This window comes from Pinus tabuliformis, chromosome 1_1, assembly GCF_031772625.1.
Source record: "Pinus tabuliformis cultivar Carrire ecotype Pingquan chromosome 1_1, CPIR1, whole genome shotgun sequence".
In the NCBI taxonomy this organism is placed as follows: Eukaryota; Viridiplantae; Streptophyta; class Pinopsida; order Pinales; family Pinaceae; genus Pinus; species Pinus tabuliformis.
Genome location: NC_142297.1, coordinates 298664792 through 298680147, shown reverse-complemented (window position 1 = coordinate 298680147; position 15356 = coordinate 298664792).

Here is a 15356-nt window from a genome sequence, read left to right as displayed (position 1 = left end):
ACAACTCCATAAAAAACTTTAATATACTATATAGTAAATGAATCAATGTCATGGAGTGAGGGCATATTCTTTTTTTGAGAGGGGAGAGAATATGGCAGTTCCAATTGATTGGTGGATTAAATGACATTAATTTCCAGTAATCTGAATTAATTTATTTAGCTTTTCTTTCTGAATTTTATAAGTTATTATCGCCGCCCCCAGGGTATGACGCATTGGGTAGATGCGTTGATCTTAAATATTTTACATTTGACCAAAAATTAATCTGCAATATGTAATGTTAATTTTATAAAACAAAATTAATTTATTTGTTGATTATTTTAAAATTATGTCGTGGTTTCTTATTAGTTAACTAAAGTTTTCTTCTTATAGAGTAATCATGAGATCGGAAGGTATCCATTGATATTTCCATGCGGAAGTTATTTAATGATAATTGAAACTTTGTATAAATCATTAAAACTTTACCATTCAGCTCCTAACACTTCAGCCTTGCCTTTCACACGGTTTGTTGTTATAATTAGTAAACAAACTTATTTTAGCCCAAAGGTTTTTCATCACAATGGAGGTACTAGGGAGCAAGAATCATGACTTGACACTCTCTATTAGAATTTGAAGGCGTTACTTTTTAAAGGGTATGTTTTTTAATAAAATAATTTAAATTTAATTTATAGTTTATTTTAGTTTGTACTATGAGTTCAAAGGTTTTTCACCACACTCGAGGTACCAAGTAGCGCGAATAATGATTGGACAGGTTTATCTTAGGATTTGGAAGTTGCATTTTTTCAAAGATATGTTTTTTTATAAACTAATTTAAATTTATTTAAAATATATTTTTTTTTATAAACTAATTTAAATTTAATTTAAGATATGTTTTTTTATTATCTAATTTAAATTTAATTGAAGATATGGTTTTTTTTTTATAAATTAGTTTAAATTTAATTTATAATTTCACATGTTTTTTTTTTTTTTTTAAATTAAAGTGAAAAGGAATTGCTATTTATATGGCTATTGCTATATATATATATATATATATATATTATTTAATATTTAATATTTAGTTAATGTGTAATTTAAAATTCAGTTATTATTATTATAATAAAATTTTACATTTGGAAAAATATGATTTTATAATAATATCTTTTTTGTTATTTGTAAATAACTTTTATTTTTGAAATTATGAATGCCGTGTTATATTTGTGTATGACAAATTTTAAAATTTAGAAAGTCTTGAAATTTTAATATGTGAAGAAAAACTACATTGTACTTTCAAGAAATAAATTGGAGCATTATACATTGTTTCTTAGCTTTAGAATTGTGGTAGAATAAAAAAAATATTTTCCTTTTATAAAGTAGGTATGTAAAAGAGTAATTTTAGAGGCTTCATGTATAGATTGTAAGTTGTTGGACATTGTTTACCTAACCAACACAATAACTTATTGGATGTAATCCCTCATTAAGCATTCACACTTTACTTATTCTAAATTTCAAACATCGTGTTTGTTATGAAGATATAAAAGGTTAGTATTTCAATAATATTTGATAAATTGTTGCTTTTATTACACATAACATTCTTCTTAATATCTATGGTGTTTATATAAGCATTTTCTCATTGTCAATGACAACTTCATTAGTTGATATTTTAGCAAACACTTATTCTAAATTTCAAACATCGTGTTTGTTATGAAGATATAAAAGGTTAGTATTTCAATAATATTTGATAAATTGTTGCTTTTATTACACATAACATTCTTCTTAATATCTATGGTGTTTATACAAGCATTTTCTCATTGTCAATGACAACTTCATTAGTTGATATTTTAGCAAACACCAAAAATCATTGTGAGCATTTTCTTTTAGCAACTCACTCAACAATTGTAACAACCAATGAGGCACCAACATTTACTTATTACCAAGTTTTACTTATGAGTTTTAATTTTATTATGTTTAACCTGGATTCTTAAAGATTTAAGACTGAGAAGCTAGAAAATATTTTGTTAATTATTAATTAAAAGAATTTGATCAGTTTGTAAAAGAACTGGAAGAATCAGTTAAATAACTCCTGAAATAGTTACAAGCAGTTTCATATCTTTTTCCTCAAAAAGGGAAATGATAGAACCCTCAGGGGTGGCAAAAGGTATTGGAAGGAGTTTGATGTTGATAGTTTCCTTGAGCTGGGCAAATTAGCTAGTGGGAAAGGATCGTGAATAATAGTACAAGGCTATGAGACTTGAGGTTGGACCATAGTTCTGATGCCTAAGGTACCAGACTGCTTTTATTCACTGTTAGAAGTTGGAAGAACTTGGAGGAGGGGGATTCTAGACGTATGGTGAGGCCTTCTAAACAGAGAAAATATGTACATGTTTATAATCAAAGGAGGAAAACATATAAGTAGTGTTTTTGTGCTTGGTAAACACCAGTAGGAAAAGATTATTTGTTTTATTATTACGTAATGAATAGATAACATGTTAATTAATTACTATTAGGACTCTATCATTTAAGTTTAATTGGCATATTATATCTTAATTACTATTAGGACTCTATCATTTAAGTTTAATTGGCATATTCTATCTTCTGTTACTTCTCTAGCACATTCGGACATTTGTAGACATCGATGCATAAAGGAAGTAATGGTAATAGTTAACCTTCACCCACTGTAGAATAAAAATGCATCAACTATTTAGAGCAATAAATGAAAGAACAAATTACAGTAGAAAGGACAACTATCCATTTTACTTTTCTAAATACATATTGCCTTGCCGAAGTTTAAAAGCATATTGTGTAATTAGAACCATAACACACATTCTGGAATCATGGTCGCCCCATAGAAATTAAAAAGTATTACTCTGATTAAACTCATCTTAAAACATAAAAAAAATGTCTGAGACAATAAAAAACTCACTGGAAAGGGCTTTATTCCAGCATTGTCTATTTTTAACGAATACTGGAGCTCTATTCAAAGTTGTACATTAAATAAAGGAATCTGCGAGGGTTCGTATGTCTCTCGGTCGAGTTCTGAAGGAACCCTCGTGAGCCAACCACCCAAGCTAAACTTCATCTAATAAAAAAGAATGTCAATCCTGAACTTTAGCATAGAATCAGAAATAGGAATAATCTAAATTGTACATGTCTGACAGTGAACAGCCAAAAGCCCAATATAGGTTTACATGCGATCAACCGAAACATTAGAGGAAACCCTGACTGCGAGTCCTCTTAAAAGGACATAGAGAGACTATGGAACAAGATAAGTAGCATGTCCTCTTAAAAGGACATAGAGAGACTATGGAACAAGATAAGTACCATATATATATATATATATAAACCATCATTTAAGTGATATATATGTAAAACTTCAAGAAAACCCATAACGACAGTACTGAAAAATAGTTATCACACTTATGAAAGGGTTCAAACATTTCCCATTATTTTACAGTAGCTACAATTGCAATTTCGATGAGAGCTGTAGCATCCCAGCCAACGAAAACCCAAAGATATTAACACAAGGAAATAAACCAATCCCTGAGCTAATGGAGGTTCCTCACCTGAATATCAAATCGCGAGGACAAGCTAAAGGAACGACCAACCTCAAATTGAAGTTAACAATTGTGGTGAGAGAGTCTTCTCACTCTGAAACCCCCTTCCGATATATATATATATATATATATATATATATATATATTACAGCCAGAACGTACCTACATTCAATAGAATTCTAAGGATTAAACCCTGAAGCCACGCGGAAGTGAGTATTTAACACAAAAGTGCTTGTGGAAAATATTCTTACCTGAGATGAGGAACACCGAGCGACAGGTGGTGAGGCACACCTGAAAGATCATGACACTGTCGTTAGCGGTTCTTATGGGTAAATGCTGCATGAATACACTTCTATTACAATATCCATTACCTCTTGTTTACAATAGGAACCCAAACACGTTCTTCCAAGGCAAAGACACCATCTATCAATCGTTTTACCTATTACATGAGCCGAGTAGGTTGATATGGGAATGTATGTCAAACAAAGAAAGAATTAAACTACCAGGTGGGTTTTGGGTGCTTTTATCGCCCTCGATGATATACTTCGAAGCCTGTGGAGATGGTTCTTATGGGAAAGGTTTTTCATACCGTCGTCCCCAATCCCGGTCGCCCCTCAGTCATAGAGTCGAGCTACAAACCTCTGTATGTATCCAAATGGCCCAAAATTCGAACAACATTTGCATTATTCCATAGGGCGAAACCCCAAGTTATGGAAGCCGTAGATTTCCTCCGATTCGATAGTGTAGCTTAGGCCAGGTGCCAGATTCTAGATTTTTCATCTAGTCCCTTTGTTAATAAATGCAGGACTATTGTAGTGTCAGCAGAAGGGCCTCGAGGTTCTCTCGACATTAATGGAGGCTCATGCCACCAAATGTATGCCAGCAAGGAGGGAGTAATTGTTGCAGGGATGCCTATACCCTTGCGTCTTATAACTTTAACCACCAATTAGCCTGAAGCACCTCGGTGAAAATTCATAAAGTGTGATGGTAATAAATTTTAATTTTTTTTATTGTTAGTTTCGTGTATTAGTGTGTTAAAAATGGTATCAGAGGGTAAATTTCGCACACTTGGACTTTTGGGACCAATATATACCTACAAATATGAACACAAAAAAATTGTTTGTATATAAATTTGTAATAAATAACTAATTAACTGTGAATGTGAACACAGAGATAGAGATTTGCACCCAAAAGGAAGAAATGCAGAGAAGTTCTGAAACATTGAACCAGTCAGAAGCAACATATGTAGGGACAAACCCATACATATAGATATAGCTGGGAGAGGAGTCTTTGCAAGCCAATGTTGCTCTAATGGATACAGTTCAACAATTACTTGCAGACATGACAAATCTAAGGATGGACAACGAACGATTGAGGCAGAAACATGAAAGAATTCTCAAAAGTTTGTCCCACCAAAAAAATCAATGAGGACCAGATCCCAACGCAGAGTCCATCCCACCATGGTGAAGATAACGCAGAGTCAGCTGAAGGGCATGGAGAAGGTGGGGAAGGACATTCAAATAATTTTTTTGACCAGCATAAAACCAAGAAATAAACAATGGAATTACAAGGAAAATTTAAGAAGATAAAATCGTTGTTATTTGAAGGAGAGTTAATCGACATGAGTAAGTACTTTTAGATTTATGACTACACTGAAAAACTTAAAGCACAACTGCCATTTTATGAACTAAGGGATAAGACCCCCTTTGGTGGGAGGAAATCAAAACTCTCAGAAAAATTAATGAGGAACAGGTTACGTGGCAGGAATTTCAGAAGCATTTCAAGGATAAGTATCTAACATAGTGGTACTGTGATGAAAAGGAAAATGAATTCCATGAACTATGGTTGGGAACCTTGATCATGGATGAATATGTGAAGTGATTTATTTCTCTATTACAATATGTTTCGTATATGCAAGAAGAAATAATCAAGATTCAACGATTTATTAGTAGTCTGCCCAATTTTATGAAGGAAAGAATAGAATTTGATTATCCGAGGATAATGTGTGATGTGGTTCGTAAAGACCGCATCTATTACCAACAAATGAGACAAAAGAATGAAGGGTCCAAAGGGGAAGTAAGTAGAAAAGGAAGGAATTTACCCCCAAGCAGACAGATAAAGAACACTAATGGAAAGAATATACAACAAAGAACATTGAACAAATATCCAAGGAACTAGCCAAAAGTTACAGCCTACACTGAGAATAGACAGTCAGAGGGAGTTAATAAATCTATAAATGACCAGCAACCAAAACAACCCGGGATGTGGAGAATCCCATCAATACAAAAATTGCCTGCACAGGGTTAGAACAACACAACTTTCAAAGATGCAAGAGGTCTCCATAGTTGGAGACGTAGCAAGGAGCATGCTAATAATTAACACTTATTAGGAAGGGTTGTCAATTTTATGCTATCCAAATAGGATATACCAATTCAAAGAGTAAGATGACTTCCCTAGAAGATATTCCTATAATCTAGGACTTCAGGGATGTGTTCCCTGAATCCATTGCTTGATTGCCACCTAAATGTGACATTGATTTCACCATTGAATTGATACTAGGAGTAGCTCCTGTTTCAAGAGCTCCTTATCACATGAGTATCCCTAAGCTAACAGAACTCAAAATGTAGCTTCAGGAACTTCTAGATAAACGATACATTTGCCCCAGTGTATCCCCTTGGGGAGCCCACCTGATGTTTGTGCGAAATAAGGATGGAACCTTGAGACTATGCACTGATTATCTTAAGTTAAATTAACTGTTAAAAATAAATATCCCTTACCATGCATTGAAGACCTATTTGACCAAGTGCAGGGTGCAAGTGTATTCTTAAAGATTGACTTGAGGTCTGGCTACCACGAGATAAGGATAAAGGAAGAAGATATTTCCAAAATAGCATTTCAAACTCATTATGGCCATTACGAGTTCGTAGTATTGCCTTTTGGCCTTACTAAGACTCTATCTACTTTTATAAGCCTAATGGATAGTTTCTTTCAACCGTTTTTAGATAAATTTGTCCCAATTTTCATTGATGATATCCTAATTTATGTTAAAAGCTAGAGTTGCATTAAAATCACTTGAAAATAGTATTGTAGATTTTGTGGGATAATCAATTATACGCTAAGTATAGCAAGTGTGACATTTTAAAAAGTTAGATAAAGTATCTTGGTCATGTGATTTTGGCTGAGGGAATAGCAGTGGATCCAGGAAAGATAAAAAATATTATGGAATGGACCACCCCGAAGAATGTTGCTGACATTAGATCCTTTTTTGGCCTAGCTGGCAACTACCATCAATTCATTTAAGGTTTTTCGAAAAGAGACTTTCTTATGACCTCTCTATAGACAAAGGGGCATAACTTCCGATGGACAACTGAATGTCAGAAAAGTTTTCAGCAGTTAAAATAGTGGGTTACTACTGCCCCTGTTCTAATGGTAGCAGATCCAAAAAAGTCTTTTGTGGTTTGCACTAATGCAAGCAAGCAAGGTGTTGACGGGGTACTAACACAGGAGGGGAAAGTTATAGTATATGGATCATGCAAATTGAAAGAATATGAACAATGATACTTTTCTTATGATATCGAATTGATAATAGTAGTGCATGGACTCCAAATGTGGTGACACTACCTACTAGGGAAGAATTTTTGCTGCTAACCAATCATAATAGACTTACCAATTTCTTTAACTATCTAATTTGAATGCTCGACAAGCCAGATGGACCTCATTCTTGAGCGAATTCCACTTTGACGTGAAGCACCTTAAGGGGAAGGAAAATCAAGCAGTCGATGCATCAGCTAGAAAATTACATTGCATTTATGAAGTGAAATACATTCAAGTATGATCTAACCTGTTGGATGTCATCAGACAAGCATCCCTCAAGGACCCAGAATATTCCTTTCTTTGGCAGCAAGCTTCGGAAGCTCGGGAAAAAGGGGAACAATCTAATTATGGTATTAATCTCAAAAAAATGTTAACATTCAAAAATAGAATATATATTCCTGATCAGAATTATGTCAAGCAATTATTATTAGATGAGTTCCATAGGAAGCCTTACGACGCTCACCCAAGATACCCAAACTATTTTCTTCCATCAAGAAGGGTTATTTCTAGCTAGGTTTAAGGAAGGATGTGGCTGAATATGTATCAAAATGCTTGGAGTACAAATTGGTGAAGGCAAAACCTCAGCATCTCGCTAGTCCGTTGCAACCATTACCCATTCCTGGGTGCAAATGGGAGATGATCATCGTAGAATTTATCACCGGGTTACCTCATACTAAGAAGTAGCATGACTCAATCATGGTAGTTGTGGACAAGCTGAGAAAAATGACTTATTTCATACAAGTAAAGTCGACCTACAAGATGATGGAGATCGCAAACATATTTATGAGGGAAATCTTACCGTTGCACAGTATACCTTGGGCGGTAATCTCTGACAGGGATGTAAAATTCAATTCCACATTTTGGAAAACCCTCTTCTCCATGTTGGGTATCCAGATTCAATTTAGTACAGCTTACCATCCATAGACGGATGGCCAAACACAGAGGGTAAATCAAGTTCTGGAGCACATGTTGATAATGTTTGTTATGCAACAACTGCATAAGTGGGAGGACTAACTCCACCTGGTGGAGTTTTCCTACACCAATGGTTATCACGACATATTGGGCATGAGCCCTTTTGAAGTATTATATGGGAGAAAGTGCAGGGTCCCCATCAATTGGAATAGCCCTGATAATAGATTAACTCTGGGTCCTGATATGTTAACGGAGATTGAAGATATAATTGAAAAGGTTCGTAAGAATTTAAAAGCCGTCCAGGATAGGCAAAATATTTAGGCAAATAAGAAAAAATCTCATAAGGAATTTCAGTTGGGGGATCATGTATACCTGAAATTCAGACCCTGGAAAAGTACCTTACAGTGGAAGGGTTGTGCTAAATTAGCACCCTGGTAGTGTGTACCATTTCGAATATTGGAACAAAGTGGACTAGTAGCATACAAGCTAGCACTCTCAAGCCATATCCGAGTCCACAAAGTTTTTGTATGTCTTTTTGTTAAAAAAAAAAGTGTACGACCCTCGATATATTATTAATTGGGAGAATATACAGGTAATTAAAGAATAAAAATCAGTAACTTATGAATTGTTGTTTTGAAAATTTCTGATAGTAGATTATATTTGTGCAGGTTGAACTCAAGGGAGAATTTCTAGCATAGCCTCTTTGTATCCTCGATTGGAGAGAAAACATCTTGCAGAAACGAGTCATCACCCAGATTAAAGTACAGTGGAAGAACTTTGGCCAAAATGAGGCTACCTAGGAAGAGGAGGAAACTATGTAGAAAGCCTATCCAAACCTGTTTTCCTGAAAAGAACACCAGCGATGGTGTTCCTCTTAAGGGGAGGGAGCTGTAACACCCAATGATGCACAAACATTTACTTATTACCAAGTTTTACTTACTACAATTAATTTTATTCTGTTTAACCTAGATTGTGAAAGAATTAAGGCTAAGAAGCCAGAACATATTTTGTTAGTTATTAATTAAAGAAATTGATCAGATTGTAAAAGAACGGGAAGATTCAGGTAAATAACTCTTGAAGCAATTACAATAAGTTGTGCATGTTTTCCCTCAAAAAGGGAAATGACAGAACCTTGGGGGGTTGGAAAAAAAGAGAGAAAGGACTATGTTGTTGATAGCTTCCTTGAGCTGGATGAATTAGCCAGTGGGAAAGGATCGTGAATAATAGTCGAAGGGTATGAGATTTGAGGCTAGACCATAGTCCTGATCCCCAAGGTACCGAATTGCTTTAATTCACTCTCAGGAGTTGGAAGAGATCGGAGGGGGATTCTGGATGTAATTTCTAGATCCATGGGTGGGTGGTGAGGCCTTCTAGACAGAGGAGATACGTGCATGTTTATAATCAAAGCAGGAAAACAGATAAGTAGTGTTTTTGTGCTTGGTAATCACTAGTAGGAAAATATTATTGGTTTTATTATTACGTAATGAAAAATTAACATGCTGATTAATTACTAGTAAGACTCTGTCATTTGATATTAATAGGCATATTCTATCTTTCGTTACATTTCTAGCACATTCGGACATTTGCAGACATCGATGCATAAAAGAAGTAACGATAATAGTTAACCTTCACCCACTTTAGAATAAAAATGCATCAGCTATTTAAAGCAATAAATGAAAGAACAATTTACAATGGAAAGAGCAAATATCCATTTAACCTTTCTAAATACATATTTCCTTGCTGAAGTTTAAAATCATACTTTGTAATTAGAACCATAACATGCATTCTGGAATCATGGTCGACCCATCAAAGTTAGCAATTATTACTCTGATTAACCTCATTAGAAAACATACAAAAATGTCTAAAAAATAAAAAAACTCACTCGAAGGGTGTTATTCCAGCATTGTCTCTTTTTAAGGATTACTAGAGCTCTAACCAGAGTTGTGCATTAAATAAAGGAATCTAGGTTTGTATAGCTCTCGTTCAAGTTATAAAGGAACCCCCATGAGCTAACCACCCAAGTCAAACTTCATCTAACAAAAAAAAATGACAGTCTTGAACTTTAGCAGAGAATCAGAAACATGAAGAATCTAAATTGTACATGCCTGAGAGTGAACTGACAAAAGCCCAATAGGTGACCAACCCAAAGATTAGAGAAAATCGTGACCACAAGTCCTCATAAAAGGACACATAGAGAATATGGAACCAGATAAATAACAATTATTTATATATAAACCATCAATTAAGTGATATATATGTAAACCATCAAGTAAACCCATAACAACGGTACTAAAAAATTGGTATCGCACTTATTAAAGGGTTCAACCATTGCCCATTATTTTACAGCAACTATAATTGGCATTTCGATGAGAGTTGTAGCATCCCATCCGACGAAAACCCAAATAGATAAACACAAGGAAATAAAACAATCCTTGAGCTAATTGAGGTTTGTTGCCTGAATAGCAAATTGCAAGGACAAGCTGTAGGAATGACCAATCTAAAATTGAATTTAACAATTGTGGTGAGAGAGTCATCTCGCTCCAAAACCCCCTTCCGATATATATATATATATATATATATATATATATATATATATATATATATATATATATATATATATATATATATATATATATATATATATACATACATATACATATACATATATACATATACATATAGATATACATATACATATTGCAACTAGAACATACCTCTAGTCAATAAAAGGTGAAGGGTTAAGCCCTGAAAGCATGCGGAAGTGGGTATTTAAGACAAAAGTGCTTGTGTGGAAAATGTGCTTACCTAAGATGAGGAATACCGAGCGATGGGAGGTGAGGCACACCTGAAAGAGCACAACATTTTCATGAGGGGTTCCTAGGGGTAAATCTTACATGAATACACTCTTATTACAGTATGCATTACCTCTTGTTTACAATAGGAATCCAAACACGTTTTTCCAGGGCGAAGACACCAGCTATCAATGGTTTTACCTGTTACATGAGGCGAGTAAGCTAATATGGCAATTTATGCCAAAAAAAGAAATAATTAAACTACTAGGTGGGTTTTGGGTGCTTTTATTTCCCTCCATGCTATACCTAGAAGTCTACGGAGATGGTACTTGCGAGAAAGTTGTTCCATACCACTATCCGCCATCTCGGTTGCTTCTCAAACATAGAGCCGAGCTGCGAACCTCTCTGTGTGTCCAAATGACCCTAGGCTTTAACAACATTTGCATTATTCCACATGAAAAATCCCCAAGTTATGGAAGCCTTAGATTTCCTCTGATCCGATGGTGTAGGTTAGGCTAGGTGCCGTAGTCTAGATTTTTCAACCAGTCCCTTTGTCACTAAATGCAGGACTACTGTAGTGTCAGCGAAAGGCCCTTGAGGTTCTCTCCGCATTAATGGAGGCTCCTGCCACTAAATATATGCTAGCAAGGAAGGAGTAGTTTCTGCAGCGATGACTGTAGCCTTGGGTCTTATAAGTTTAATTTCCAACTAACCCGAGGTACCTCGATGAAAATTCATAGTGTGATGGTAATATCTATCTATATATATATATCTATATATCTATATATATCTCTCTCTCTCTCTCTCTCTCTATATATATATATATATATATATTTATAGTTTCATGTATTAGTGTGTTACATCAATGCCACTATATTTGACATTGCTCATAGAAGGAGGCTTGGGGAAATAGTCCCAACATTTTTAAAGCCCTACAACTTTTTGTTAATTGTTTTTCATGATTCACATCAAGTTCTTGACTATGCATGCACAATTTAGTTGCCCATGATCCCAAAAATTCCAATATTCATTGAGAATATTTGCCATACATGCCAACCATTTGTGCGAACTCACATTAACCAAGTACTAAAAGATTTATTCCCACTAGGGAAAAACAATTGATTCCTTAACATCAATATATTGACAAAAAAGTTTCTTTAATTTGTTTTACATATGACATACATTGAATCATCTAAAGCCAATCCTAATAAAAATGTTTTTTTAGTTTCAAGATGTGGCATGGATAAGATCTGTAGCAACTGAGAAGGGAAAATATCAACAAACAGAATGCGAATGTAGCAATATTATATGGCAACTAAGAAAACACAATATTCACCATTTATGTATATCTTTATCATTTTTTACTATAATTTAACTTTATTCAAAATTTAATAATTAAACCAAGTGGCAGGGAATGCTAGCTATGCAGACTTTTTTTTATTCCAGTATTGTAATAAGATTCAGCTTTATATAGTTTATGATGCTTAGAATAGTGGGTAACAGGGTGTACTATTAAGGCACCTTGTAATGTGAATGCTAGAAACTATATATTTTATGGGAAAAATCCAACCATGTTAAGGATCTATGTAGCCCAAATGAGTGTGATCTCCGGTGATTTTGAGAACTTAGCTGCCCCATTTCTGATTCCAAAAATTACAAACTTCCAATAATCTCACAACTTAGCAAACCCAAAAAACAATTATTTTATGTAATTAAACTTATTCTTTTCTATAGATAATTCGTAATAAGATAAACATTGGACAGAGATTTAGGAAATAATTTATTTTTACTTTTGAATCCTAAGAAATATATTTTTCCAATATATAAACTAGAAATTGTCCCAAAAGGTACAAAGAGAGGCTGATAGGATTATTAAATTGGAATTGTTGAATTTTTCTAGAAGAGTTAATTGGTTTGTGGAAAACCTTGCTTTCTTGGACTCGATCATTGTGCAATTACTTTTATTTAGATGTTTTGTTTATATCTATATTACAAGGAACACATTGAATGTCTTATTTCATTTTAGAGTAAGTTAATTACCCAAAATCAAGAAGTTAAGTTAATTACCCAAAAGCAAGAAACCTCTATAGATGGCCAAGCATATATGAAGAATGCATCTCATTCATATGCAATACCAAATCCATCTTTTCTTTTATCTGGGTAAAATTTCAAAAGCATGAACACATGCCATTTCATATGCACAGTAAACCCAACTTCTGAAATTTCAATGCTTGGATGCATCCCATTCATATGCTACAGTAAACCCATATTTTCCTTAAATTTCAATCCATAAACACATCCATTCATGAGCCATAACAAAACTACAAAAAGCAAAACCCCTGACCCATTAATACATTATCTACTCAGAGAGAGGTGAGACGAAAGGACAGTACTGTCTACGGATCCTCCATGTCTCTGAAGGAGATGAGGTGCATCTCATGACCCATTAATGCATTGTCTTCTCAGGAGTGCAAGGTAAGACTAAAGAAAATCACTAGCTAAGGATGTTTCATGTCTCCATAAGGCCTTGACAAATCTTCATTTATTTTGTAAATACAATAATTTGATTGTGTTTTAACACTGTAAATACTAAAAATGAGCCCATAAAGAGCAAATAATCAAGAAGGAAACACTTCAATCACAGACTAGAAATCAGGAATGGTGATTTGGAAAAAATTAGCATAAAAAAAACGAGAAATTAGCATGATGATTTGATGTCTGAAACGTCAAACAAGGCCGCACAGTCTTGTGATTTTAAGTATGACATTTTTTTTTCAAGTTTGGTTGAAGATTGACTACCAACGTAACCCCAAGATCTCTGGCATATTTGATTTTCACTCTCCTTTTAAATTGCAAATTAATAATTCATATTAATAATTTGTTGCCTTGCTAGTATTCTTCTCTCTTCCATATCCCATGCCCATCTAATTACATCACCAATTAATAATATGTCTTAAAGGAATAATGTGTTTGCTATTTTGAATTAATTATTTGTGGTTCTACAGCAGAGCCGTTGCCAATCTGTAAGTTTTTTTCAGATTAGAGAGGAAATTGTCACAAATTTGTCAAGTTCAACTTCTAAGTTCAATTTCTAATTTCAAGTACTTCTTTCAAATCTGAAATTTAGGTTTGATTGTGCCGGGATATAAGTTTTAATTCAGATTGCAAGAAGTTTCTATTGTACATTTAAAGTGTCTTATTAATGATTTTAATGGATTTTTGCTTTAAATAGGGCTACCCCCTTGGAACTATCACGCACTAGTTCCAAAGAGAAAAGAGTGGTGTTGGTGGCAGCTACAGCATTGCTTGTTGTCCACATGGGGCCCTTCAAAAGAAGGGACCACTTTGGGTTCTGACAAATCCCACATATATTTCATTGTTATGGCAACCTGTGATCATAGTCTACTTCCAAGATGTGTAACATTACACATTCTACTGTTTAAATCAATAAACTGTATAAGATTATTGGAACTAGTCTGAAGAAAGAAACCTTCCACTTACCTTAATCAATAAAATCAATATGAAAATGAATGAAACAGATTTCCTTTTATGCCAAAAGTAAATACATGATATAAATACTTCAATATTTTTCAAGTGTTTCCTAGATTCTATTCAGAGCTAGCAAACACAAGCACAATGATGTTGCTACGTTCATTGCTTGGATACAACCTAATAGGCCAAAATATTCAGCACAATGATAACACCCTCAACAATCAGAAGCAAACCTCAATCATCATGTAGTTAACATTCAAAAGATAAGAAGGTTATGGTAAAACTAACAACAACAACAGGTTATTTACATAAATACCTATAACAAACATTTTACCAAGTTCCAAACACAAGAAATAAACCAATCAACAAGAATGTTACTCCATCACTAAATTTTATAGTGCAATGTGTGATGGCCAACCCACATGAAACTGAGTTCAAAATTTCATTCTACATATACAGTCAAATTACTTAATCCTTTATTTCTTGCTGAAAATATTTTGTTGCAAGGAACTTTCACATGTTAGCTCAATCTTAACATTACTTTATATTCTTTTGGGTCATGGAACAATATTATTTCCCACCAAGCCTAAAACAACATGATATCGTTGTCAAATTGCATTCTACATTTTTCAAACAACAACAAAAAATATGATTGCCACTATGGCAATGAAAACGCTTAAAAAATAAAATGAAGTTTGTAAAGTAAACACAAGATTTGAGATCTTAAGTCATTGCTAAAACTAAGACGACATATAATTGAAAATATTAAAACAATCAAAATGCATCACCTCAAATACGAATAAAACATCACCTTTGCAAACGAATACCACTAGTAAACAATTCAGGCAGTATTTCTTAAATGTTTAAAAATGTATTAATTTGTGTATTAAAGGATTAAAAGCAAATCACAGTTACCAATATGATTATAACAATTAGAGGAAAAATTATTAAATCCCAGCAATGAATAACTATTATCTCTTACCGCATTTAGGCTTTTCAGTTGTATTAAATACTATGGAAACATATTAATTAATTTAAC